Below are 27187 nucleotides of genomic sequence, written 5' to 3'. Positions count from 1 at the left end.
GTTCTCTGTTGTACTCTGGTACCTTTTCTACATTTAACCCCTTCAGGACCCTGACATTTTTCACCTTAAGGACCAGGCAATTTTTTGCAAATCTGAGATATGTCAATTTATGTGGTGATAACTTTAAAATGCTTTTTCTTATCCAGGCCATTCTGAGATTGTTTTCTCATCATGTATTGTACTTCATGACAGTGGAAAAATTGAGTCAAAAAAATACATTTTTATTTATAAAAACTTCCAAATTTACCAAAAATTTTGAAAAATTGGCAAATTTCCACATTTCTATTTCTCTACTTTTATAATAGAAAGTAATACCTTCAAAAATAGTTATTTCTTTACATTCCCCATATGTCTACGTCATGTTTGGATCATTTTGTGAATGTCATTTTATTTTTGGGGGACGTTAGAAGGCTTAGAAGTTTAGAAGCAAATCTTGAAATTTTTCAGAAAATTTCTAAAACCCATTTTTTCCAGACCAGTTCAGGTCTGAAGTCACTTTGTGAGGCTTACATAATAGAAACCACCCACAAAAAAAAAAAAAAAAAAAATGTTTTAATGTCTCCATATTCTGAGCCATATATTTTTTTTATTGTTTGGGCGATTGTCTTGGGTAGGGACTCATTTTTTGTGGGATGAGGTGATGGTTAGGCTACTTTCACACTAGCGTTCATCGGTCCGCTCGTGAGCTCCGTTTGAAGGGGCTCACGAGCGGACCCGAACGCAGCCGTCCAGCCCTGATGCAGTCTGAATGGAGCGGATCCGCTCAGACTGCATCAGTCTGGCGGCGTTCAGCCTCCGCTCCGCTCGTCCTCCGCACGGACAGGCGGACAGCTGAACGCTGCTTGCAGCGTTCGGGTGTCCGCCTGGCCGTGCGGAGGCGTGCGGATCCGTTCAGACTTACAATGTAAGTCAATGGGAACGGATCCGCTTGAAGAGGTCACCAATTGACTCAATCTTCAAGCGGATCCGTCCCCCATTGACTTTACATTGAAAGTCTGAACGGATCCGCGCAGGCTACTTGCGCACTTGCGCACTTGCGAATTTTTTTAAAGTTATTAATGCAGACGGATCCGTACTGAACGGAGCCTCCGTCTGCATTAATATGAGCGGATCCGTTCAGAACGGATCCGCCCGAACGCTAGTGTGAAAGTAGCCTTAGATTGGTACCATTTTGGCTGGCATACACCATTTTGATCGCTTGGTGTGGTACTTTTAGGGCTGTAAGATGACAAAAAAATTGTTTATTTAGCAAATTTTTTATTTTATTTTTACTTTATTTTATTTTTTTTAACTTGAAACTTTTTTTTCAGGGGTGGAAAACTTTATTTTTCACTTTATTTTAGGGACTTAAACTTTTGGGGGTCTGATCCCCTTTACAATGCATTCTAAAACTTCTGTATTGGAATGCATTGGTTGTGTGTGCAATACAGTGTGTATTACAGATGCAGCTTCCTGCCCGTGAGATCCCGGGCTGGATCTCGCAGGCTCTCCACCAGAAGGCAGCCCCGATGTCTAATGAAGGCATTGCGCTGCCTTCCATGCCATCGAGTCCTCGTCAAAGCAGCACGGGGACCCGATGGCAGCTCCGAAGGGTTAATGAAGGGTTAATGCACTGGCATCGGTGATTTCCCCAATGCAAGCGCATGCAGCAGGGGTCTGGACTGCTGGACCCTGACGCTGATAGGGCGGGCGCAGCTCCTGCACCTGCCCGATCACCATGAAGTACATGTACGTCATCGTTCTTTAAGTCCCAGAAATAAATTACGTACATGTATGTCATGGGTCCTTAAGGGGTTAAACTTATTTTTAAAGTTTGTGGATGATGTCTCTGAGATGTTTTGGTGTTCTCGACCATTATGTACTACTTGCATAATTTATCTGTTTTATTACTTTTATGTTGATATTCACTTGCACTTTGTACATTTTTTCATCTACTCTGATTAATGGCTATGGCCGAAAAAGTTCAGATTTAATACTGGGAGTCCACCTAATAACGAATACAACACTGCTTGCAATTTGGTGGAGTGTGGAAGTCTTTATTTTATTTTTATTTAAATGGATGACTTCCACAATACATGTACGTGAGCGGTTATTTAGGGGTTACATCATGACAAACACACTTGTCAATGGTGGAATATATAAGATAACAATTGAACAATCAGTTCTTGAACTTGCTGGAAGTAGGAAACGGTCATAAGGATCTGGAAAACTTTGACAAGTAAAAAACTATGATGATTAGATGACAGGGTCCAAGCATCTCCAAAATGTAAGAACTTCTTCATGGGTTTTAAGTAATTAGTACAGAGAGAAAGTAAAGAAGAAAATAACAACTCAGCAAATTAAGTTAATCAAGTTAATTATTTTGCTAAAAATAAAGGTAATGAAATTTAAAATGGAATAGTCTCAAGGGTACAGCACCTGGAGGATATTACATGTGTCACAGAATGGTTAAGGGGATATCAAAAATAACACCATGATTAAGAGTAGGGGGTAGAACCTGAGATGATAATGAAGATGTGGACCAACACAATGGATACATGAAAACAGTGTTGCCATATACATAATAAAACACTTAGGAACCTTAAATTCAGGGACTTATTGCTATTGAACCCACATTAAACTCATGCACAGTACAGTAAATGTATTGTTGTATGATAGTTGCTATCCTCCTAGCAACACTGTCATTATTTAATTTTGATATGTTGTACATATGCATGCGCGCATGCAAAAAATAAAATAAAATTGGAGAATAGAGGTGAAAATAGTCCTAGGAGACCTCAGAGTTTCATACACAAATTTTCAGGCCCATTGGAACACTTTTGATTCGGGTACAAGTGATTTGGGCCTAAATCAAATTAGTCAACTGATTTAATGGAATCAAACCTAAATCAAATTTTGAGCAATTCACTCATCTATACTACCAAAGTAATTGAGACATGTGGAAAACTCAGGCTAGCCCACGAAGTATAATCCCACAGAAGAACTAAAGTGGCACACAATGCTGAAAAGCTTATGTTGGCTATAATAGAAATTTAGGAAAACTGTATATTTGATATATATAGTTGTATTCGATAAAGATGACACCTTCTACTGATGACATAGGCTCAGCTCTTGAGCCTGCACCACCCCCAAGCCATACATATATGGTAATTTATGTTACGGACAATCAAATTAGCAGACAATTTACGACATAGGGTAGTAAACATCAGGTAGTACACTTTTTTCTACAGGTTCTGCAACAGGTAAAGCACTAAAGATGTCACACTTCAAAATCTGATTCTTCCATCTGTAATAATAAATTTTATTTTAAAGTAAACTCAGTGTAAATAATATAGCTAAAAAGGTGATAAAATTATGCTTAAAATGTGCAAATTACTTTAACAGTTGTATATTCAATATGTGCTAATTACGTTCTCTTGTGATTCAACTGCACACAAGAGCACACTCATTTAAATGAGTTATGTTTAAAAACTAATCTAGCATTATCTGTATAATAATTAAATAAAAAAAATATATTTTCAGAATTTAAAAGTGCTGTAATCCTGGCAGGAGCACTGTTGCATTTTAGACTTAAATTAAATATAAAAATATTGCTTACTTTTATGGTGTACTTTGCCTATTCATTATCTTAAAAATAATTGATAGTCAGTATAAATAAACTGTATATTGTGGGGCTTCATGGTGAAATATGGTTTTAATTAGCATAGAGAGTGTAATTACTACTGTGAGATTTGTAGTCTTGAGCAGTCAATATTTTTTAACAAATAGTCCAATTGATGAAGCTATTTATTGCTCATATATTTCAATAGCTATTGCACTAATGGGGATAATAACAAATGTGGAAGAAAGAAGACTTTATGTTTTTTATACTGTTAATATTTTTTGGAAAGTCAAAATATAATGTTGCAGTTTATGTATTTTAATATATCACAGTATAGTGATACATTTCATTGAGAGGGGTTTATGGCAGTAACTGTTTCACCATACAATACCCAATATGAATTTTAGCACCTAAGGAATACCATTGATTTTAATTAAATTGCAAAAAGGAATTAAAAAAGTATCATTTTTGGTATTTATATAACAACACTGTAGAATTTACTCTGGGATGCTGGATTGCCATGTTTAGACAGTAACTTAATTGAAGCTTAATTCTCACCCAGTTTTTGATTATTCCTGCTACAAGGGTTGCCTGCTTTGCAGCACCACTACTATTGCAGTCAATGGGAGCAGCATTGCCCCAGTCTGCTACAAACTAGACAGAATTATCTGCTTATGGCGCCAGAGCTATTGTCAAACAGATTATAGACATGTGGTGAAGTAGAGACTCAAATTCCAGCAGATCAGCTAGTAATGGCCTATTCTGATAGGCCCTCACATTATAAAAGGTGGACAACCCCTTTAATGGGGTTTTCCAGTTCCACAAAGGCAATTTTCTTTTTATGCCCAGAATAACCCAAACAATGCATACTTTTGTCCCATACAGATCTTTTTTTTTTTTTTTTTTTTAAACAAAGTTTATTAGGTCAACTATCTCTACACATGCAATATTGTGCAGGTTACCAAAGGAAAAAAAAAATCACATCTCATCAATGTCAACGCAATACAAATCCCCCCTTCCAGCTCCCCTGTTCTTGGCATCACTGAATCCTAGCAGATGCACAAGGTCTTGTTTCCAGCAGGTTTCAGCAGTGCTTCATAGGCTTTCTCCACTTGTGACAATGTTTTATCTGCTACAGTCATGCCACTATACCTGCCCTCTCCAAGTTAGCTAAATGGTGAAACCCTGAGAAACATTATAGGGCAAAGCATGCTGGGGTTTCTTAGCAAACTTAGGAGAAAGTTGATGAAAACAGGAAGTTCTGCATGTAAACATCTGTAAAATATTTGTGTAATCTTATACACTTTGCTGGTATTGTACTATGCTGTGTTTTTTCTGCATGGGAATCAGAGCGGGAAAAAAACGGGAAACAAAAAAACACACATATTCTGTAACATCTACAGGTGGCCTTATGGTGTAAGAAAAAGATTGTGTTAATGGTGCCACCATTTCCTATGAATCTGTCTACACTGTATCCTCCATATAGTAACACTGCATTCCACACTGCCAGGAATCCCCTTTTTTTTAACTCTTTCTACCCTGGAGGGTTTTTTTTAACCCTGGAGGTTTTTTTCACTCCCCACATTCTCAGAGCCATAACTTTATTATTTATTTTTCCGTTTACATAGTTGTATGAGGGCTTATCTTTTGTGGGACAAGTTGTGCTTTCCAACGCCACCATTTAATATTGCATAGAATGCAGTGGGAAGTGGGACAAAATTCCAAAGGTGGTGGAATTGGGAAAAAAAATGCAGTTTTGCCACAGTTTTATTTATTTTATTTGTAGTTTTTTTTTACGGCGTTCATTATGCTATAAAACTGACTTTTGCTCTTCATTCTCCAGGTCAGTATGAATCTGACAATACCACATATGTATACTTTTACTTGCGTTTTGATGCTGAAAAAAAAAATTGCTGTCATATTCTGACCCTATAACTTTTTTGTAGTTATGTGTGTGGAGCTGTATGAAGGCTCATTTTTTTGCAGTGCAATGTGTACTTTTCATTGATACCAATCTAGGGTGTGTATGGCTTTTTGATCACTTTTGAAAATGAGCCAATTTGGCCCTTTTATTCATTTAGCCTTTTTTATGGGATTTTACTTTTTTTTATTTTGATAGTACAGGCATTTACACGCTCGGCAATACCAATGATGTGTATTCTTTATTTTTTTTAACTTTTTTTGTGTAAAAACGTTATTATAATTTTGTTTACACTTTTTTTATGGTTCCTATAGGGAACTATAACAATCAAACATCTTATTGCTGTTATCATGGACTCCAAAGCATTTGCATTGGATTCTTTGATGATTTTACTACTTTCCTATGGAGCCCTATTACGGGCAAGGGCTCCATGGGAAATACTATGTAGCAGCCTCCTGTCATTCACAAAGACAGGGGTAGCTACACATAAGCTCCGGCTCCTCCAATCACCACACAGGTGAGTCATAGCATAACCAGATGCGCACAATTTTAGTTTTCAGCGCGTTCAGATGCTGTGGTCAGGTTTGACCATGACATCTGAGGGGTTAAATGTCCGTGATCGGCATTACCGCTAGTCGCAGACATTAGCTACCGGTGTCTGCTGTAGGAGCAGAGCAGCTGCCATCTTTTAAGACCCGACATGTGACGTAATAGTACGTCATATGTCAGGAAGGAGTTAATGTCATCCACATCTAAACAATCTCTGCTAGCTGAGCTATTTTAACACATAACTGTGTCCACTTCAAGTGGCTCATGTTCTATCTATCTATCTAGCTAACTCTATATTTATGAACTATATGGTTGGAACACAGCATCTCATAAAAAATGCAGTAAATAGAAAATTATAGTAGGTGCTTACTATTTTCACTCCATTTCACTTCACTTTCCAGAAGCTGGTAGTGCTCAGAGACCATTGAGCAGTTGCAATAATATACAAACAAGCGAACAAAGCTCCGGCGGTTTCATAAAATGACTTCATCCTTTATTTCATCTTCATAAAAGTAGCATAAAGTAATTTGTTTCACTTATTCTTTTTGAACTCTTCTTCATAGCATGAATAAAAAATTAATTTCCTTTATAAAACAATCTCAAACCACAATTGTATCTTAACTCCACCCACACACACCATGAAAAGTGGGGATACAGGTAAAACCTGGACAAGACTAGGAGTGAAGTAACATCGTTTTTTATAACATGAATTCAAAAGATTTGAGAATAAATAAGCTTACGCAGGCTAGATGAATAAATATATTTACTAAATGTGATTAAATATAAGATAAAACAAACAATTCACATACAGAGGAGTAAAAGTAAGTAACAGTCACAGGCCTACACAATACAATATTGGGGGACTCAGGTCGCCATGTCATAGTACTTGGCCTACACCCCATGGTGATACAAGAAAGAAATAATGTTTCCATCCCATCCTACCTAGATGATGTTTCTCAATAGAGTGCAAATTAGCTGTCTGTGTGTACAAGGTTTATGACTTTTAGCCCATCCTCCAGTGTGTAGCACACATGTCTCTTGGGAAAGCCACCAGAAATTTGACCTTCTCAATACAATGGGGGTTGGGTTTGTTATCTAACTATCCCTAACTAAGTACAATACAATGAATATCATTAAACAGAATAAAGAAGGTTATATAAAAGAGGACATCATTAAATGGGAAAAGAACCAATTAGTACTTAATTATTGCCTTACAATGCATTACACCCCTGGTTCTTCCACTTTAATTAATTTCCACCTATCCCAAAATATAGTACCATAACATCATGAAACCCTAGTCATTTAACAGAAAACCACTTTATATACCATATATATATATATATATATATATATATATATATATTAATAATAATAATAATAATAAAAAACACAACTATGTGTTAGACTAAGTGTCTAACAAGGTCTTCTTCAATTCTGATCTTCTGGAATCCTAAACTTACAAAGTCTCTGGTAAAACATGAGGGATCTTGACTTTGGAATTACCACAAATATCAAAGTAATTTCTCAATTTTTAGTGTTCTTTTCACCATACTAGATGGCCCTGTTTTTGCTGCAACACATATGTGGTTTCCAGCTCTTTACAACTTTGTCTCTTAGTTCAGTTACTTACCCCTCATTTTCTGTGTTGATGTATGAGGGAATTGCAGTTGTAATCACAATTCAAAGTGCAGATTTCAAATCCTCCTTTCTGTGGTTGTAGGACAGTCCATAACTTTGTCTGTAGGAGGAGCTTTGACATTGAGACTTCCTCCTCTCACTGATTTGGGGATCATTGTATACTGTCATCACCCCCTGACAACAGTACTGTAAGCAGCAAGATCTTTTTTTTTTCCCAGCATGGAGGACCAGTGGTTAAAGTTGTTGTTGAAAACTGTGCCTTACCACACCTGTTCATTAACCCCTTCCCAAATGCAATCCGTTTATATACATGCTATTTGCACATGCCCCGTGCAGATAGCACGTGTATAGACGTCAGGCAGCTCTTTAATCTAAGCGCTGCAAAATGCTTAGATTAAAGCTTCTGCCCCTGCACTGCTGCTGTCAAGGACAGCATACAGAGCAGTAATGCCGGCAAGGGACCAATCAGAGTGGTCTCTTGCCGACAATCAATCCGATTGGTTAGTCTGTGCAGACTAACCAATCAGATCACAGCAGTGAAAAAATGCCTGTTCCAGGCTCTGATCTGCGCCCTACAGATCAGAGCCTGAAATCAGGTAGTGTCCTCGTGCCCCCTGATCTGTGCCCCCTTCCTGTACACCTTCAACCCCCCCGTTCCCGCCTGCCCCCCCGTTCCCCCCGCCACCATCCATATTCATGAAGCTTGCCCCTGATGCGGTCCGCCCCCTCCCCGCCCCATACATTCATCCTGCCCCGTTTGTGCCGGCCCAATGCTGGCAGTACCTTCCCCTCCCCCTTTCCAGCGCTGCCCCCTGCCCTCTGCCACCTGCCCTCTGCCCCGATGCGGTGCAGTCCCCCTGCTGTGTTTGATGGCGGCGGCTCCATTCCTGAGCCGCCGCCATCAGCAGCGAGTGTCAGCTCTATGCAGCCTGACACTCTGCTGTAACCCCTTAGATGCCGCGGTAGCACCATCCATGGGGTTAATACAGGGAGGGGGCTCCCTCTCTCAACCATCGGGGCTGCCGCGCTGTGATGATAGCGCCCGCTGGTTGCCATGGCAACCGGACGCTTTGCAAAAGTGTCCGCTGTTGCCACCTATACGACATCTGATAGTATTATACTTTGCAATGCAACAGCATTGCAAAGTATAGTACAGCCATCAGCCCCACTGGATCTTCAAGATCCAAGAGGGACTTGATAAAAAAAAGTAAAATTAATAAAAGTAAAAATAAAAAATAAAAATGTAAATTAAAAAAATAATTTACCTTTTCCTATAAAAAATAAAATAAAAAAATACACATATTAGGTATCACCGCGTCAGTAACGACCGTCTATATAAATATATCACATGATAGACCCCGTCCCATAAACACCATAAAAAAGGTAAAAAAAGCTATTTTTGTCACCTTACATCACAAAAAGTGCAACACCAAGCGATCAAAAAGGTGTATATCAGAAAAAATGGTACCAATAAAACCGTAACCTCATCCCGCAAAAAATGAGACCTTACATAAGAAAATCGCTCAAAAAATAAAAAAAATATATAGTTCTTAGAACATTGAGACACTAAAACATTTTTTTTTTATTTCAAATATGCTATTATTGTGTTAAAGTAAAATTTTTTAAAAAGTGTACATATTAGGTATTGCCGCATCCGTAATAACCTGCTCGATAAAAATGTCACATGCCCTAACCCCTCAGGTTAACACCGTAAAAAAAAAAAAAAAAAATTCCAAAAAAGCCATTTTTGTCACCTTACATCACAAAAAGTGCAACAGCAAGCGATCAAAAAGGCTTAAGACCCCCCAAAATAGTACCAAAATAGTACCAATCAAACCGTCACCTCATCCCGCAAAACTTTTAATTTTTTCTTCTAATTTTTTTTATTTTGCAGAATTAGTTGTAGGTAGGGATGAGCGAACTCGAACTGTATAGTTCGGGTTCGTACCGAATTTTGGGGTGTCCGTGACACGGACCCGAACCCGGACATTTTCGTAAAAGTCCGGGTTCGGGTTCGGTGTTCGTCGCTTTCTTGGCGCTTTTGTGACGCTTCCTTGGCGCTTTTTGAAAGGCTGCAAAGCAGCCAATCAACAAGTGTCATACTACTTGCCCCAAGAGGCCATCACAGCCATGCCTACTATTGGCATGGCTGTGATTGGCCAGAGCACCATGTGACCCAGCCTCTATTTAAGCTGGAGTCACATAGCGCCGCCCGTCACTCTGCTCTGATTAGCGTAGGGAGAGGTTGCGGCTGCGACAGTAGGGCGAGATTAGGCAGATTAACTCCTCCAAAGTACTTGATTATTGATCGATCTGCAGCTGTGGATCATTGAGCTGCTGATACTCAATTGCTCACTGTTTTTAGGCTGCCCAGACCGTTTGTCAGTCACATTTTTCTGGGGTGATCGGCGGCCATTTTGTGTCTTGTGGTGCGCCAGCACAAGCTGCGACCAAGTGCATTTAACCCTCAATGGTGTGGTTGTTTTTTGGCTAAAGCCTACATCAGGGTGAAGCTGTCACACCAAGTGCATTTAACCAGCAATAGTCTGTTTATTTTTTGGCCATATACTACATCAGGGGCAAGCTGCGCCTGTCACCAAGTGCATTTAACCCTCAATGGTGTGGTTGTTTTTTGGCTAAAGCCTACATCAGGGTGAAGCTGTCACACCAAGTGCATTTAACCAGCAATAGTCTGTTTATTTTTTGGCCATATACTACATCAGGGGCAAGCTGCGCCCGTCACCAAGTGCATTTAACCCTCAGTAGTGTGGTTGGTCAAGCTGTGACACCAAGTGCATTTAACCAGCAATAGTCTGTTCATTTTTTGGCCATATACTACATCAGGGGCAAGCTGCGCCCGTCACCAAGTGCATTTAACCCTCAGTAGTGTGGTTGGTCAAGCTGTGACACCAAGTGCATTTAACCAGCAATAGTCTGTTCATTTTTTGGCCATATACTACATCAGGGGCAAGCTGCGCCCGTCACCAAGTGCATTTAACCAGCAATAGTGTGGTTATTTTTTGGCCATATCCCAGTCTAATTCTGTCACTAAATCCATACCGGTCACCCAGCGCCTAAATACTAGGCCTCAAATTTATATCCCGCTAAATCTCTCGTTACCGCTGTCCTGTTGTGGCTGGGAAAGTTGTTTAGTGTCCGTCAAAGCACATTTTTTGTTCTGGGTTGAAATACAATTCCCAATTTAGCAATTTCATAATTTAGTGGTTTCTGCTATATCAGAGCTATTTGAAATCTATCCCTAAAAGGGTATATAATATTCAAGGTGCACATAGGGTCATTCAGAATAACTTCACACACACACTACTGTGCATTTCCAAGTCTAATTCTGTCACTAAATCCATACCGGTCACCCAGCGCCTAAATACTAGGCCTCAAATTTATATCCCGCTGAATTTGAATACAATACATTGGGCCAAATAATATTTTTGTTGTTGTGGTGAACCATAACAATGAGGAAAACATCTAGTAAGGGACGCGGACGTGGACATGGTCGTGGTGGTGTTAGTGGACCCTCTGGTGCTGGGAGAGGACGTGGCCGTTCTGCCACATCCACACGTCCTAGTGTACCAACTACCTCAGGTCCCAGTAGCCGCCAGAATTTACAGTGATATATGGTGGGGCCCAATGCCGTTCTAAGGATGGTAAGGCCTGAGCAGGTACAGGCATTAGTCAATTGGGTGGCCGACAGTGGATCCAGCACGTTCACATTATCTCCCACCCAGTCTTCTGCAGAAAGCGCACAGATGGCGCCTGAAAACCAACCCCATCAGTCTGTCACATCACCCCCATGCATACCAGGGAAACTGTCTCAGCCTCAAGTTATGCAGCAGTCTCTTATGCTGTTTGAAGACTCCGCTGGCAGGGTTTCTCAAGGGCATCCACCTAGCCCTTCCCCAGCGGTGAAAGACATAGAATGCACTGACGCACAGCCACTTATGTTTCCTGATGATGAGGACATGGGAATACCACCTCAGCATGTCTCTGATGATGACGGAACACAGGTGCCAACTGCTGCGTCTTTCTGCAGTGTGCAGACTGAACAGGAGGTCAGGGATCAAGACTGGGTGGAAGACGATGCAGGGGACGATGAGGTCCTAGACCCCACATGGAATGAAGGTCGTGCCACTGACTTTCACAGTTCGGAGGAAGAGGCAGTGGTGAGACCGAGCCAACAGCGTAGCAAAAGAGGGAGCAGTGGACATTAAGATTAGACATTAACTACCTCCCCTTAACCATATATTATTGGACTCCAGGGCACTTCCTCATTCAATCCTATTTTTATTTTCATTTTACCATTATATTGCGAGGCTACCCAAAGTTGAATGAACCTCTCCTCTGTCTGGGTGCCGGGGCCTAAATATATGCCAATGGACTGTTCCAATGTTGGGTGACGTGAAGCCTGATTCTCTGCCATGACATGCAGACTGATTCTCTGCTGACATGAAGCCAGATCCTCTGTTACGGGACCTCTCTCCTCTGCCTGGGTGCTGGGCCTAAATTTATGAAAATGGACTCTTACAGTGGTGGGTGACGTGAAGCCTGATTCTCTGCTATGACATGAAGACTGATTCTCTGCTGACATGAAGCCAGATTGTCTGTTACGGGACCTCTCTCCTCTGCCTGGGTGCTGGGCCTAAATATATGCCAATGGACTGTTGCAGTGGTGGGTGACGTGAAGCCTCATTCTCTGCTATGACATGCAGACTAATTCTCTGCTGACATGAAGCCAGATTGTCTGTTACGGGACCTCTCTCCTCTGCCTGTGTGCTGGGCCTAAATATATGCCAATGGACTGTTGCAGTGGTGGGTGACGTGAAGCCTGATTCTCTGCTATGACATGCAGACTGATTCTCTACTGACATGAAGCCAGATTGTCTGTTACGGGACCTCTCTCCTCTGCCTGGGTGCTGGGCCTAAATATATGCCAATGGACTGTTGCAGTGGTGGGTGACGTGAAGCCTCATTCTCTGCTATGACATGCAGACTAATTCTCTGCTGACATGAAGCCAGATTGTCTGTTACGGGACCTCTCTCCTCTGCCTGGGTGCTGGGCCTAAATATATGCCAATGGACTGTTGCAGTGGTGGGTGACGTGAAGCCTGATTCTCTGCTATGACATGCAGACTGATTCTCTGCTGACATGAAGCCAGATTGTCTGTTACGGGACCTCTCTCCTCTGCCTGTGTGCTGGGCCTAAATATATGCCAATGGACTGTTGCAGTGGTGGCTGACGTGAAGCCTCATTCTCTGCTATGACATGCAGACTAATTCTCTGCTGACATGAAGCCAGATTGTCTGTTACGGGACCTCTCTCCTCTGCCTGTGTGCTGGGCCTAAATATATGCCAATGGACTGTTGCAGTTGTGGCTGACGTGAAGCCTCATTCTCTGCTATGACATGCAGACTAATTCTCTGCTGACATGAAGCCAGATTGTCTGTTACGGGACCTCTCTCCTCTGCCTGTGTGCTGGGCCTAAATATATGCCAATGGACTGTTGCAGTGGTGGCTGACGTGAAGCCTCATTCTCTGCTATGACATGCAGACTAATTCTCTGCTGACATGAAGCCAGATTGTCTGTTACGGGACCTCTCTCCTCTGCCTGGGTGCTTGGCCTAAACTTATGAAAATGGACTGTTGCAGTGGTGGGTGACGTGAAGCCTGATTCTCTGCTATGACATGCAGACTGATTCTCTACTGACATGAAGCCAGATTGTCTGTTACGGGACCTCTCTCCTCTGCCTGGGTGCTTGGCCTAAACTTATGAAAATGGACTGTTGCAGTGGTGGGTGACGTGAAGCCTGATTCTCTGCTATGACATGCAGACTGATTCTCTACTGACATGAAGCCAGATTGTCTGTTACGGGACCTCTCTCCTCTGCCTGGGTGCTTGGCCTAAACTTATGAAAATGGACTGTTGCAGTGGTGGGTGACGTGAAGCCTGATTCTCTGCTATGACATGCAGACTGATTCTCTACTGACATGAAGCCAGATCCTCTGTTACGGGACCTCTCTCCTCTGCCTGGGTGCTTGGCCTAAACTTATGAAAATGGACTGTTGCAGTGGTGGGTGACGTGAAGCCTGATTCTCTGCTATGACATGCAGACTGATTCTCTACTGAAATGAAGCCAGATTGTCTGTTACGGGACCTCTCTCCTCTGCCTGTGTGCTGGGCCTAAATATATGCCAATGGACTGTTGCAGTGGTGGGTGACGTGAAGCCTCATTCTCTGCTATGACATGCAGACTAATTCTCTGCTGACATGAAGCCAGATTGTCTGTTACGGGACCTCTCTCCTCTGCCTGGGTGCTTGGCCTAAACTTATGAAAATGGACTGTTGCAGTGGTGGGTGACGTGAAGCCTGATTCTCTGCTATGACATGCAGACTGATTCTCTACTGACATGAAGCCAGATTGTCTGTTACGGGACCTCTCTCCTCTGCCTGTGTGCTGGGCCTAAATATATGCCAATGGACTGTTGCAGTGGCGGCTGACGTGAAGCCTGATTCTCTGCTATGACATGCAGACTGATTCTCTGCTGACATGAAGCCAGATTCTCTGTTACGGGACCTCTCTCCTCTGCCTGGGTTCCGGGGCCTAAATATCTGAGAATGGACTGTTCCAGTGGTGGGTGACGGGAAGCCAGATTCTCTGCTATGGGACCTCTCTCCAATTGATTTTGGTTAATTTTTATTTATTTAATTTTTATTTTAATTCATTTCCCTATCCACATTTGTTTGCAGGGGATTTACCTACATGTTGCTGCCTTTTGCAGCCCTCTAGCCCTTTCCTGGGCTGTTTTACAGCCTTTTTAGTGCCGAAAAGTTCGGGTCCCCATTGACTTCAATGGGGTTCGGGTTCGGGACGAAGTTCGGATCGGGTTCGGATCCCGAACCCGAACATTTTCGGGAAGTTCGGCCGAACTTCTCGAACCCGAACATCCAGGTGTTCGCTCAACTCTAGTTGTAGGGTTTTTAGGAGACATTTTGGGGTATATATAGTGTATTAAACAACTTTTATTGTTTTCTTTTTAGTATAACGATAAAAAACTGCAATTTTTACAATATTTTGCAGAATTTATACGGCATTCACTGCGTGGTATAAATTACATAACTTTATTTCATGAATCAGTATAATAATGATAATGCCAAATTTCTATACTTTTTTATTATTTTTTCTAGAGATATGGGTGTTTCTAACAATACCAGAATGACAGCATTATCTTCACTACATGGGAACATATGGGTTGTTAGAAATCGGGATGTCAGTGACTACAGCTTAAAGTAAAAGTAAAAGCAGGTTTTACTGCATTTATTCTCGACTCGTTTTCTAACAGTGACATCTCCTTTTGTTGTGCTAAAGCTGTCATTTTGGTCTTGCAGGAAAACTGTTAAGTGTTTACAAAATAAACCTCTTAAATTATTTGTTCAATGTTGGACTCAATGTGTAATAACACTTTAAACGAGGTTATACATTTAGCAATTTATCCTCATTATCAATGATGTTCAATTGTCTTTAATGGTCTTTGTCACAAAATAAAAATATAACATAACATGTATCACAATACTTTTTAGTTCTATTACATTTGCATATTGATTGCACATTGTGATGTAAAACAAAAAAAACATAGCGTATTTTCCGGCGTATAAGACAACTTTCTAACACTAGAAATTATTTTCAAAAGTCGGGGGTCGTCTTATACGCCGGGTATACTCATATCCGATGGTATATTCTAACCCCCAGGCATTCCCATGGGGGTTAGAATATACCATCGGATCTGAGTTTCCACTGTAATCTTTAACTTTAATCAGCGCTCATCTCTTTACTAGGGTGCCTTACTCTCAGCTCCGGTAACAGGCAGTGTGGGCGGTGTTCAGTCACTGACGTCACGTGCCTTCTCCTCCCACTTGGCAGCGCAGGCGTGTGACGTCAGTGAGTGAGCACCACCCGCACTGCCTGTTACCGGTGCTGAGAGTAAGGTACCCAGTGAGTGAGCGCCACCCACTGATTAAAGTTATAGATTACAGTTTATAAATGTACTCCTGTGAGCGTCGGGGAGGGGGATCTGTGAATGACACTGTTATGGGGAGGGGGATCTGTGGATGGCACTGTTTATGGGGGAGTTCTGTGGATGGCACTGTTTAGGGGAGGGGGATCTGTGGATGGCACTGTCATGGGGGGATCTGTGGATGGCACTGTTATGGGGGGATCTGTGGATGGCACTGTTTACGGGGATCTGTGGATGGCACTGTTTAGGGGGGATCTGTGGATGGCACTGTCTTGGGGGGATCTGTGGATGGCACTGTTATGGGTAGGGGTATATGTGGATGGCACTATTATGGGGAGGGGGATCTGTGGATGACACTGTTAAAGAGGATCTGTGGATGGCAGTGTTATAGGGAGGGGGATCTGTGGATGACACTGTCATGGGGTGGATCTGTGGATGACACTTATAGCATAAGATGTCATCCATAGATCCCCCATAGCAGTGTCATCCACTGATCCCCCTCCCCATAGCAGTGTCATCCACTGATCCCCCTCCCCATAACAATGTCATTCACAGATTCCCCCTCCCCATAACAGTGCCATTCACAGATCCCCCTCCTCATAACAGTGTCATCCACAGATCCCAGTTAGTTCCCTGGACTGGAGAAGATCGTCTTGAAGACAGGGAAGGCTGGGCATTCAGGGGTAGTCTTATACGGTGAGTATAGCAAAAAAAGTTGCTATACTATGGAAAAGTTGGGGGTCGTCTTATACGCCCAGTCGTCTTATATGCCGGAAAATATGGTACATGTTATAATACTGTATGTCTTCATACATGGGTATCTTCATCAATGTAACCCGTGTAACCAATAATTGTGGCTTATTCTTATGCCTTTTCCTCCATCCCCTTAAGGTCATCTAAGTCCACCCCTTCTGTTTGGATGGTGTGATCCTCCCTCTACTAGTCAATATACCCTTAACCGGTCATGAAGACAGATCTCTGGTGTTAGCAGAACATTTAACATGCAACAGTCAATATGTAATGATACACACATAGAAATAAACACATTTGACAACATAGACATGAACACATGAAGGCTCCACAAGAAAATGTTTCCACCATCTCTTTGTATTCCATAAAACTTTGAAGTGAGTTCACAGCCCATATGGAATGGCAGTGAATCCTTATGGGCTGTGAGCCCATTTCATATGAGCACTGTAACATATGGTTGTAGCCCTTCCTTCTTCCACAAATTCTCAGTGTTTTATCCTATCCCTCTGGTGTGACACTCCAGTAACCTGATGAAAGTCTTTGGCTAAAAATGTAAACTTTTTTGTGCTGGCAGTCTACACGGTAAAGAGTATAACACTGCTTGCTATTTCGTGGAGTGCAGGAAACTTTATTTTTATTCACTATTAGCAGAAGGATCCAGCTTCTCATGGGTATATTTAATCTATTTTATTTAATGTTAGTTAAAAGATATTGACAGTATCCCCCATAACAGTGATCTCTACAGCACCCCACCCACCCCTTTAACAGTGAACTCCACAGTCCCCAACTTCTTATTTTTATTTTTATTTTTACATTTTTTATTGAAAAATAAAGTACATACAGATGAAGTACATATTATAATAAACCGGTTGAATGACAGGTTACAGACAGTAGTATCACATTACAGCATTGCATTATAGTGGATGGTCAAAAAAGGCTGTGAGCCTTGTTTTAAACACTTTCTTAATTATCTGTTACAACCATACCCAGAACCACAGTCATCTCAGAGAGGCATGGGGTTACACTATGCTTTGTACTTAAAAGGTTGTCATAAATAAGGCTATCCTTTTGAGTTACTATGTAAAGTTCCTGTACTTGGTCCAGGCACTCCATCCAGATCTAAAGGAAGAGAACCTTCTATCTTCCCAGGCTGAGTTCTCCTCAAATCTGTAGATCTGGTCTACCTTCTCTTTCCATTGGGATATAGAAGGGGTCTCGGATGACAACCAAAATTTTGGGATAAGTAGACGAGCAGCACTTAGCATATTATAAAAGAGTTTAGTGGGAGTCCCTCTTAGGGTGGAAGGACTAGATCCTAAAAGTGCAATTTGGGAGGACATTGGAACTGCGAGGTTACAAATTTTGTTGGCCAGTTTAAATATTTCGGACCACCAAATCTGTATAAGTGGGCATGACCACCATATATGAAAGAATGAACCTTTGTTTTCTTCACATCTCCAACAATATTTTTGGAACTGTTTAGCTATTTCTGGGGTAGTGACTACTTCTCCTTTTTCTGGAGTTTTAATCTTATGAATATAATTGTGTGATTTCATTTGTTTTATGCGTTGCATCATAAATTTAGATGCTTTATCCCCATGTGCATAATATTTGTACTGTGTATGGAGGTAGAACTTTGCTGAGGACGTATTTAGGATATTTTTCAGCTTTGCTCTCACCTCAGAAAGTTCTTCTAGGTGTGATTGTAGTAGGGATTTTTTATGTAGGGATTCTAAGCGCTGAATATGGGACAGGAGTTTGTCTACTTGTTTTTTCCTTTCTTTCTTGATTTTAGCTTCCCTGCAGATGAAATGTCCCCTCATTTAAGCCTTATGGGTATCCCACAAAATATGCGGTGAAGTTCCAGGGAGGGTGTTAAGGGAGAAGAATTCTTCTAATGAGGATTTCGTAATCTTTATATTTTCCTCAGTGGTTATATAAGCTGTTCGTTTAACTTCCACCTAAATGCCCTAGGTTCCATTAAGGGAGCAAGTATGGTTAAAAAAAACCGGCGCATGATCTGAAAGAATCATGTTACCAATGTGAGTCTTGGAACACAGGCCTAGGTGTTCTTTGGACACTAATATATAATCCAGTCTGTGATAGGAGTGATGTGGTGATGAAAAGAAGGTGTAGTCCCTTCTGAATGGATTGAAGAGATGCCAAGCGTCAATCAATGCGCAATGCTGCAATTTCTTCTTAAGATGTTTTAAGGCTCTAAAAGAGATTGCAGATTTCTTGGAAGTTGAGTCTAACAAGGGGTCAAGTGTTATATTTAGATCTCCTCCCAGGAGAACTACACCCTCCTTATATGATTCTAAAAGGGAAAGCATTTCTACCAGCCACGATACCTGGTTAACATTGGGGGTATATACATTAGCAAATGTGTACAATTGGTTAGCGATAGTTCCCTTCAGAAAGATATATCGACCTTCTGTATCCTGAATATGCGACACATACGTGAAAGGGAGTCCCCTTCGGAACCCGATACTAACACCCCTAGATGCTGCAGAATCGGAGCCACAGTGATACCACTGTGGAAATAGGGATCGGGAGAGATTAGGATATTTATTAAACTTGAAATGAGTTTCTTGAAGCATCAGTGTGACACTTTGCGATACTAGGAAATCGCAAATGCGCCATATCAACATGGAAATATAGAAACATAGAATGTGTTGGCAGATAAGAACCATTTGGCCCATCTAGTCTGCACAATATACTGAATACTATGGATAGCCCCTGGACCTATCTTATTTCACAATCACAAAGACAAAAGAGCCTTCACTAAGAATCTTCTCTTTTGACTAAAAAAGTAATTCACAGAGCAGAGGTGCCATTATCACCACCTTGTGACAAACCTTTCCTGCCCATGCCAAGTTAAGTACCCATCCATCTAGTTCTCTTATGACAGAATCTCATAAACCTGGTCTTTCTGCAGCCATAGTGTCTCCAATACCAGCAGGGGTCTCACACCTTTAGCCTGGGCAGCGAGCTTCAGAAGAAAAGGACAGATCCTTATCACACAGCTGGTTGGTACAGGAAGGAAGATGACCTGAAAGTCCCCTTCAATCCATAAGCTTCATATTTTTCCCATATTTTCCTAATATTTCATGGGTTATGGAAATGTGGAAGGAACCATCTTTTCAGAGATGGTTTTGGTTCTTCTAACCCACCTTCTAGGAAACCCGCGGGCAAATCAGAGATTCCCGCTCTGAGATATAAAGGTTCTCAGGCACCCTGTATTATCTTTTAGTCGTATTTGTTATCAGATGATGCGTAAAATTGTACTGATTATCAATATCAACTCTATTTCTTGATTGGACTTACGGGATATGGAGAAATGGGCAAAGCAAAGATTCTGTTAGATTTTCTCCCTATGGGGCAAAGGACTGCCCCTGTTCCAATTACACAAGGCTGGACCTGAACGTGTCATAACCACTCCCCGCTTCAGAGTAGGTAAAAACAGTGACACACTCAGGTCCTGCATCCTTATTCTACCATCTGACGTCGACTAACATCACGACCGCCCGCGGGACACGGGCACACCCCACCATCTTGGATTATTCTACAAAGACTTTGCCTATTACTGGACTTTACCATGGTAATTCTGAACTTACAGACATTCTATTCCCTTCCACCTCTTACCTATTTCTATCCAAACCAATCTGTTCAACTGGCAGGTAGATTTATCTGTCAGCTTTAATATATATATTTTTGTGTATAGTTTTAGAATAAAACTAGTGATTTCATCGTTCCAGTTTTGCCCTTGTTACTTGATGACCTGATCTATGCTAAGAACTCTGTCCTCAGAAGACATACTACCAAATTGTGTTATTTTTATAAATTGTTAATGTACTAGCTAGGTTGCAAATAACCGTTTCGTCCCTTTAGGATTAGCTAGCCGGGGTCTCTTCGCCCCGATTCAATACGAAGAGTGGTGGCAGCAAAATTAATTTGATTTCCAGCGTGAAATCAGTAATTTTATTTTTACCGATTGTACATACAATCGTGATTGCATCCGGTCTGGGCCCACCAACCAATCTTAAACGTCTTCTGTGCTCACAGTGGATTCGCCTCCAGAAGTCTCTAGTGGAGACCTGTATGGCAACTGTGGCTTAGTACGACGGGATTGGCGGGTGGTTGTCACAATCAGGACTGAGCATTTTTCCTTTTTCATATGGGAAAAGATCTGACTACGTTTAGCTGGAGCATGGAATCCCTTTACATTGAAGGAGGCTACACATATATCAGCCATCTATCAAAGGAATATCAGTCAGCTGTTCGCTTTGATAGATCCTGTGTGTGTATAAAATAAGGGTACTTAGCCTCCCTAGGTGAAGCATCCGGGATCCGGAGAAGGCACCCTCCCACCTTGGAATGAATCTTAGATACTGGAGAGCACCTGTCATCAAAACAAAAAAACATACAACATAAGTGAAAAACATAACAACGAATGGTTTTGTTAACCTTGAGAAAAAGAGCAATGAAGCTCAATTGATATAATAGGAGAGGGGGGGGGGTACACAACATATTGTGACGTGGTGTGTTACCCTCGTAGAGATCAATATCTTGGATCCTGTAAGGTACAAGAACAGGTGGAAAGGATGGTTATGTCCTTGTGGATATAAATACAGAAACATAAACAAAATGGCCTAAATAGGACATCTTAATGAAAGAGAAATCATGCAAATGGCTATAATACTTATATATTGGACGAACTAGAATGCCATTATAAGAGGAGTCCCTTAATCTTCATTGAGAGGAAGTCTTCTTGGCGTTGAGGAGTTACGGCCTCTTCTTGATCTTTGGGGCTTGGCTGGGCGAGGTGTCTCCCACGGGGTAATTGAAGGAAGATTGGTTGCTGAGATATTTTCTTGAATAATGTCCCAGTTTTCAATGTGGAGATAGTCAATTTGCAGGATATCAAATGCTTTGGTCAGATCCTGATCTGATGAGATGGAGAATCTCTGGCCGTTAAAGAGAAAGGACAGGCCAAAGGGAAAGAGCCACTTATACATCACTTTATTATTACGTAGCCACTCAGTTAGTGGTTTCAGGGCTCTCCTTTTCTTTAAAGTGGTTTGCGCTAAGTCCTGATATATTGAAATAGGACAGTCATCCACACTTATTTGTGGGGCACTTCTTGCTTTATTCAGTATTGCGTCCTTAACAGGGTAATGTAGAAATTTACAGATCACATCCCTTGGCGGCTCTGTAGGTTGGGGTTTGGGGCGCAGTGCTCTGTGCTCTGTGTGCTCTCTCAATGATTATTTCATGTGTAGAGTCTGGGCCCAGTAGCTGCATGCATATGTTTGTTACAGCTTCATTTATTTAATCTGTGCCCACTGTCTCAGGTATGCCTCTAAAACGCAGGTTATTGCATCTTCCCCTGTTCTCCTGGTCTTCCAGGAGTGTGTACAGGGCGTTCAGGTGCTTCTGGTGGTGAGACAGCGTGGAGGAGGTATTTTTCTGATGCGATATTATCGCCGACTGTGTGTCCTCTAGCACCTCTACCCTTCTTCCTATGTGGCGCATGTCTTCTTTAATAGAGGTGAGATCGGATCTCAGGGATTCTAGCGCTTCATTCAGGGCATCTTTAAGAAATGATCTGGAGATAGGCAGGGTGTCTGTCCCGGGGGAGGTCTCCCTTACCTTCTCATATGCAGCTGCAGGCTTCACACTGCTCCCCGCCGCTCTCGGCGTGCCGGGCGCCATCTTGGATTCTTTAGCCACATGAGCTTGACCGGCTTTCTTTAGGAATATATCCAGAGATTCGTTTGGAATAGTTTCCTTGTTTGTACCCTGTGAGTCTCCCGGTCTGGGGCCACCTATCTTGACCATTGTGGATCTAAATCGCAGATTGAATAGGGCTGTGAGGGATTTTACACAGCAGAGCTGCACTTCAAGCTGCCATCTAGCTCCGGTGCAGGCTCCGCCCCCGTCCCCAACTTCTTAACACTGCCCCCCCTCCCCCACAGTGCCCGGCCACTTTAAAATGGGACCTCCACAGCAGCCAAGCCACTTAATTTTGACCTTCATAGCAGTCCGGCCCTTTAACAGTGAGTTTTGCAGCACCCCACTCCCTTGACAGTGACTTCCTCAGGGGCCCTCCCCCTTAACAGTGACCTCAACAGTACCCCGCTGCCTTAACAGTGACCTCCATAACCCCTTTAATGCCCCTTTAATGCTAAGGCTACACAACAACATGTGCCTTACAACATTTTAACAGTGATCTTCAAAGTGGCCTGCCCCTTAACAGTAACCTCCACAGTGAACACCTCTTTAACAGTGACCTCCACAGTGCCCACCCCTTTAACAGTGACCTCCACAGTGCCCACCCCTTTAACAGTGACCTCCACAGCGCTCTTCCCCTTTAATGCTAGGGCTACACGACGACATGTGTTGCACAACATTTTGTCTCAACAATTTTTATAGTGATAGGCTATGTTGTTGCACTGCGACATGTGAAATGCTGCGACTGCGACACAACAGTAGACAAATATCCTGTAACTGTTGTGTTACAGTCGCAGCATGTATATGTTACAGTGCAACACCATAGACTATCATTATAAAAATGTTGCACAATGTTGTTGTGACATCAATGTCGAACGACACATGTAGCAGTGTAATTGTGCCCTATGTGTCACGTGACTTATTGTAGTGCAACATATGTCGTAGTGTAGCCCTAGCCTTCATCGGTGAATAATAATGGCTGAGTTGTTATGGAAACCTGGAGTAAAACTGTGTGTATGTGGAGACTAAAGGCCTGCGAGCATCTATTGGCTGATAAGGGACATGTGACCGTGTGTATGGCAGTTAGGATATGAAGAGAAAAACTTGCAAGATGGTTTTGGCTATCCAGGTAATTTTTTCAGAATATCTCAGGAATGGTACGTCCTAGAGAGATGAGACAGGGTCTAAAACCTTCCCGGACACCTGATGTACCTGTGTTCCAAATTTAATGAAGATCAGTCCAGTCGTTTGGTCGCACATAAAGAACAGACAGACATCGGGACAGACAGAAACTCATTGTGTACCGGCATGTTAACTCCACAGTGTTCTTTCCCAGATACTAAGTGATATGTGTACCAAGTTTAGTATAAATTGATCAATTATTTTTTTAGTTAAAGAGCAATATGTGTGTAGCAAAAACCGTTGGAGCATACAAACTCCATGCAGTTGCTGTGTAGGGGTGTATGACCCCCCACAAGATTTCTCAAATTTCTCAGTTAGCAAAGGATGTGTATATCAAGTTTTGTTGAAATCGATGGTTGCACCCCACCTCTGTACAGGAGCGAGGATGCGTGCAGCATCCTCGTCTCCTAGGTGATGAAGGGCGGACCTGGACGGGCATGACTACTCAGCGCGGCCGGTGTCCTCGATTCCCCCAGCAACCTGAAGAAGCCTGAGCACCGAGCTGGGCATTCGGTGCTCAGCCATGAACAGCAGGGCGAGCCATGTGACGCTGGCCATGTCACATGACACCTGCTACTCAGTAATTAAACAGGCAGCCTGCTGGCCACAGGTTGCCTGTTATTTAGGTTCTGCTGTGATTTTGCATACCTAGCATACTTACCCTCTGTGTATCTCCTGACGATCCTCTGCCTGCTCCTTCTGTACTGCGCTGCTCTCCTGTTATTCAGACCCCGGCTATCTCCTTATGATCCTCTGCTGACTCCTTTGGTACTTCACGACGCTCCTGGTATTTATGACCCCGGCTTCTCCTGACTATTTTTTGCTTGCTCCATTTGTACTTTGTTGCTCTCCTGGTATTGACTTGGTCCGTTCACTCTCCGTTGTTTGTCTGGTCTGTCCTCCCAGCACTTATTCCAAGCTAGGGATTGCCGTCCAGTTGTCCCCTGTCATTAGGACTTGCGATGCAAGTAGGCAGGGCCAGGGGTGAGGGTGGAGCGCAGTGCTCACTATCCTCACCCCTGTGTGTGTGTGTGTGTGTGTGTGTACGTGACGTTACAGAATAACAGGCCCTACCAAACCACTGTATCATGAATCCTCTGGTGACCCTGACAGATCACGTTTCTAACCTGACGCAGATGGTGCAGGAGCGAGGGGAGAAACTCCATTCTTTTGAGTTAGGACAAGGTTCTTCCACTCCTCATGCCTTCAGTCCGCATTTAGAGCCACAGATTAAACTTCCTGAACCCTTCTCTGGAGACCGGAGGAAATTTCTTTCCTTTAAGGAAAATTGTAAACTTTATTTCCTTTTGTGATCCTTGTCCTCTGGCTCTGAGAGTCAATGTGTGGGCATTGTCATTTCCCGATTACAGGTGATCACCAGGAGTGGGTGTTCTCCTTACCAGCTGACGCCAGTTGTTCAGCATCTGTAGAGCTTTTTTTTTCAGGCCCTGGGTACCCTTTATGATGAACCAGACAGGTCACTGGTAGCCGAGACCGCTCTTAAGGCACTGGTTCAGGGTGATCAGCCTGCGGAGGAGTATTGCACCCAATTTAGAAGGTGGTGTGTTCCCTCAGGGGGGAATGAACCAGCCCTTAAGAGTCAGTTCAGGTCTGGTCTGTCTGATAACCTCAAAGACCTACTTGTGAGCTATCAGCTTCCAGAGACTCTAGAGGAGATGATGACCCTAGTTGTTCGACTCGACCGACGGGTTAGGAAGAGACAACAGGAATGACTGTTCTCTTCTCAGGTGGTGGTCCAGCCTGAGGTCTGTCCCAGGAACGAAGCAGAGGTCTCGTCCAAAGAACCCATGCAGGTCGGCATGACCTGAGGGGATCTGCACCACAGATGTGGAGTGTGTTTTTACTGCAGAGATCCTGACCATTAAATAAACCAGTGTCCTAAGAAGATCCTCTCCATCAAATCTCCAAAAGCAAGGCAACCAAAAGACCAGGTACACCCTGATATTACGAAATGTAAGCTTTTAGTACCTATAACAATCTCTCTGGGTGCAAATAAGTGGTCGGGTAAGGTCTTAATTGACTCTGGCTCAGCGGCCAGCTTTATTGATTGTGAGTACGCTATAAGACTGGGAATTCCAATTTTAGTTTTACCCACGTCTATCCACATTATGGCTATTGATACCACTCCCCTGGTGGGTGGTACGGTGAGGTTGTGTACCTCAGAGATTTCTTTAATTGTGGGTGTGTGTCACTCTGAGAAATGCTACTTGTTAGTCCTGAAGAACTTACCGGTCGAGGTGGTACTGGTGTTGCCTTGGCTCCAATTACACAACCCCACTATAGATTGGACCAGAGGGGAGTTGGTGAAATGGGGACCTAAGTGTGACTCGTGCTTGTCTGTGGTACAGGATGGTTGTCTCAGACCTTGCATCGATTACCGGAAATTAAATAAGATCGCTATCCGGAATAGATACTCCCTCCCATTGATTCCAGATTTATTTAACCAGGTTCTGGGGCCACCTGTTTTTCTAAAATTGACCTGAAAGGGGCATATAACCTTATCCGAATCAAGGAGGAAGACGAATGGAAGACAGCGTTCAATACTTCGGCTGTACACTTTGAATATCTGGTTATGCCTTTTGGACTCAGCAATGCCCCAGCTGTCTTTCAAAACTTCATGAACAATATTCTCAGGGAGTTCTTGGCTAAATTTGTCATTGTCTACCTTGACAATATTTAGATTTTGTTTCCCTGATTTCGAATTCCATGTGTTTCATGTTAGGCAAGTGTTGGAGGTTTTGAGGGAAAATCAGTTATCCGCTAAGCAAGAGAAATGTGTCTTTGGTGTATAGGCGATACTATTTCTAGTATGTTCTGACTCCTCACGCCTTCAAAACGGATACTAGTAAGGTACTAGCAATTAAGGAATGGGTAAGGCTTTCAACCTTAAAGGCCTTACAACATTTCCTAGGGTTTGCCAATTACTACCGTAAATTTATAAACAATTTTTCGGCAATTGCTAGACCGTTGACAGACCTCACTAAAAAAAGGGGCGAATTTGGAGGATTGGTCTACTGAGGCTGTAATTTCATTTGAAACCTTAAATAGGGGATTTAGTAGAGCTACCATTCTGATCCAGTGCGATCAGGAGAAACCTTTTATTGTGGAGGTGAATGCGTCCGAGGACTCGGCAGGAGCGGTCCTCTCACAAGGTCCCGCTAGCCTTACTAACCTGAGACCTTGTGCCTTCTTTTCCAGAAAATTTCCCCCCACCAAGAGAAACTATGACATAGGGAATCAGGTATTGCTGGCCATTAAATGGGCGTTTGAGGAGTGGAGGAATTTTCTGGAAGGGGCAAAACATTATGTCACTGTTGTCACTGACCATAAGAACCTAATGTTTCTCGAGTCTGCTAAGAGTTTGAATCCCCGTCAGGCCAGATGGGCATTGTTTTTTTACTCATTTTGATTTCTCCATTACTTTCAGGCCAGGAAATAGAAACGTTGTCTTGGAGCTTCCGTGCATTTCAGCCGACAGAGGCACCACCTTAATCCATTCTACCATCTAATATCTTTGTAGCAGCCTTGACCCAGGATATCACAGCTCTCATTAAGGCTGAACAACATCTGGCCCCGACAGCCACGCCAACAGATAAGTTGTTTGTTTACGTACAGTTTTGTCTCCGGCTGTTGGGTGAGCGTCATGATTCTGCCTTTTGTGGACATCCTGGTATTGAGGGCACTAAAAAGCTGGTTTCTAGATCATATTGGTGGCCCACTCTAGCTAGAGATGTCAAGTCTTATGTTTCGGCCTGCGAGGTCTGTG

Source organism: Bufo gargarizans, chromosome 5 (genome assembly GCF_014858855.1).
Source record: "Bufo gargarizans isolate SCDJY-AF-19 chromosome 5, ASM1485885v1, whole genome shotgun sequence".
NCBI classification, from domain to species: Eukaryota; Metazoa; Chordata; class Amphibia; order Anura; family Bufonidae; genus Bufo; species Bufo gargarizans.
This window is presented reverse-complemented; position numbering follows the sequence as displayed.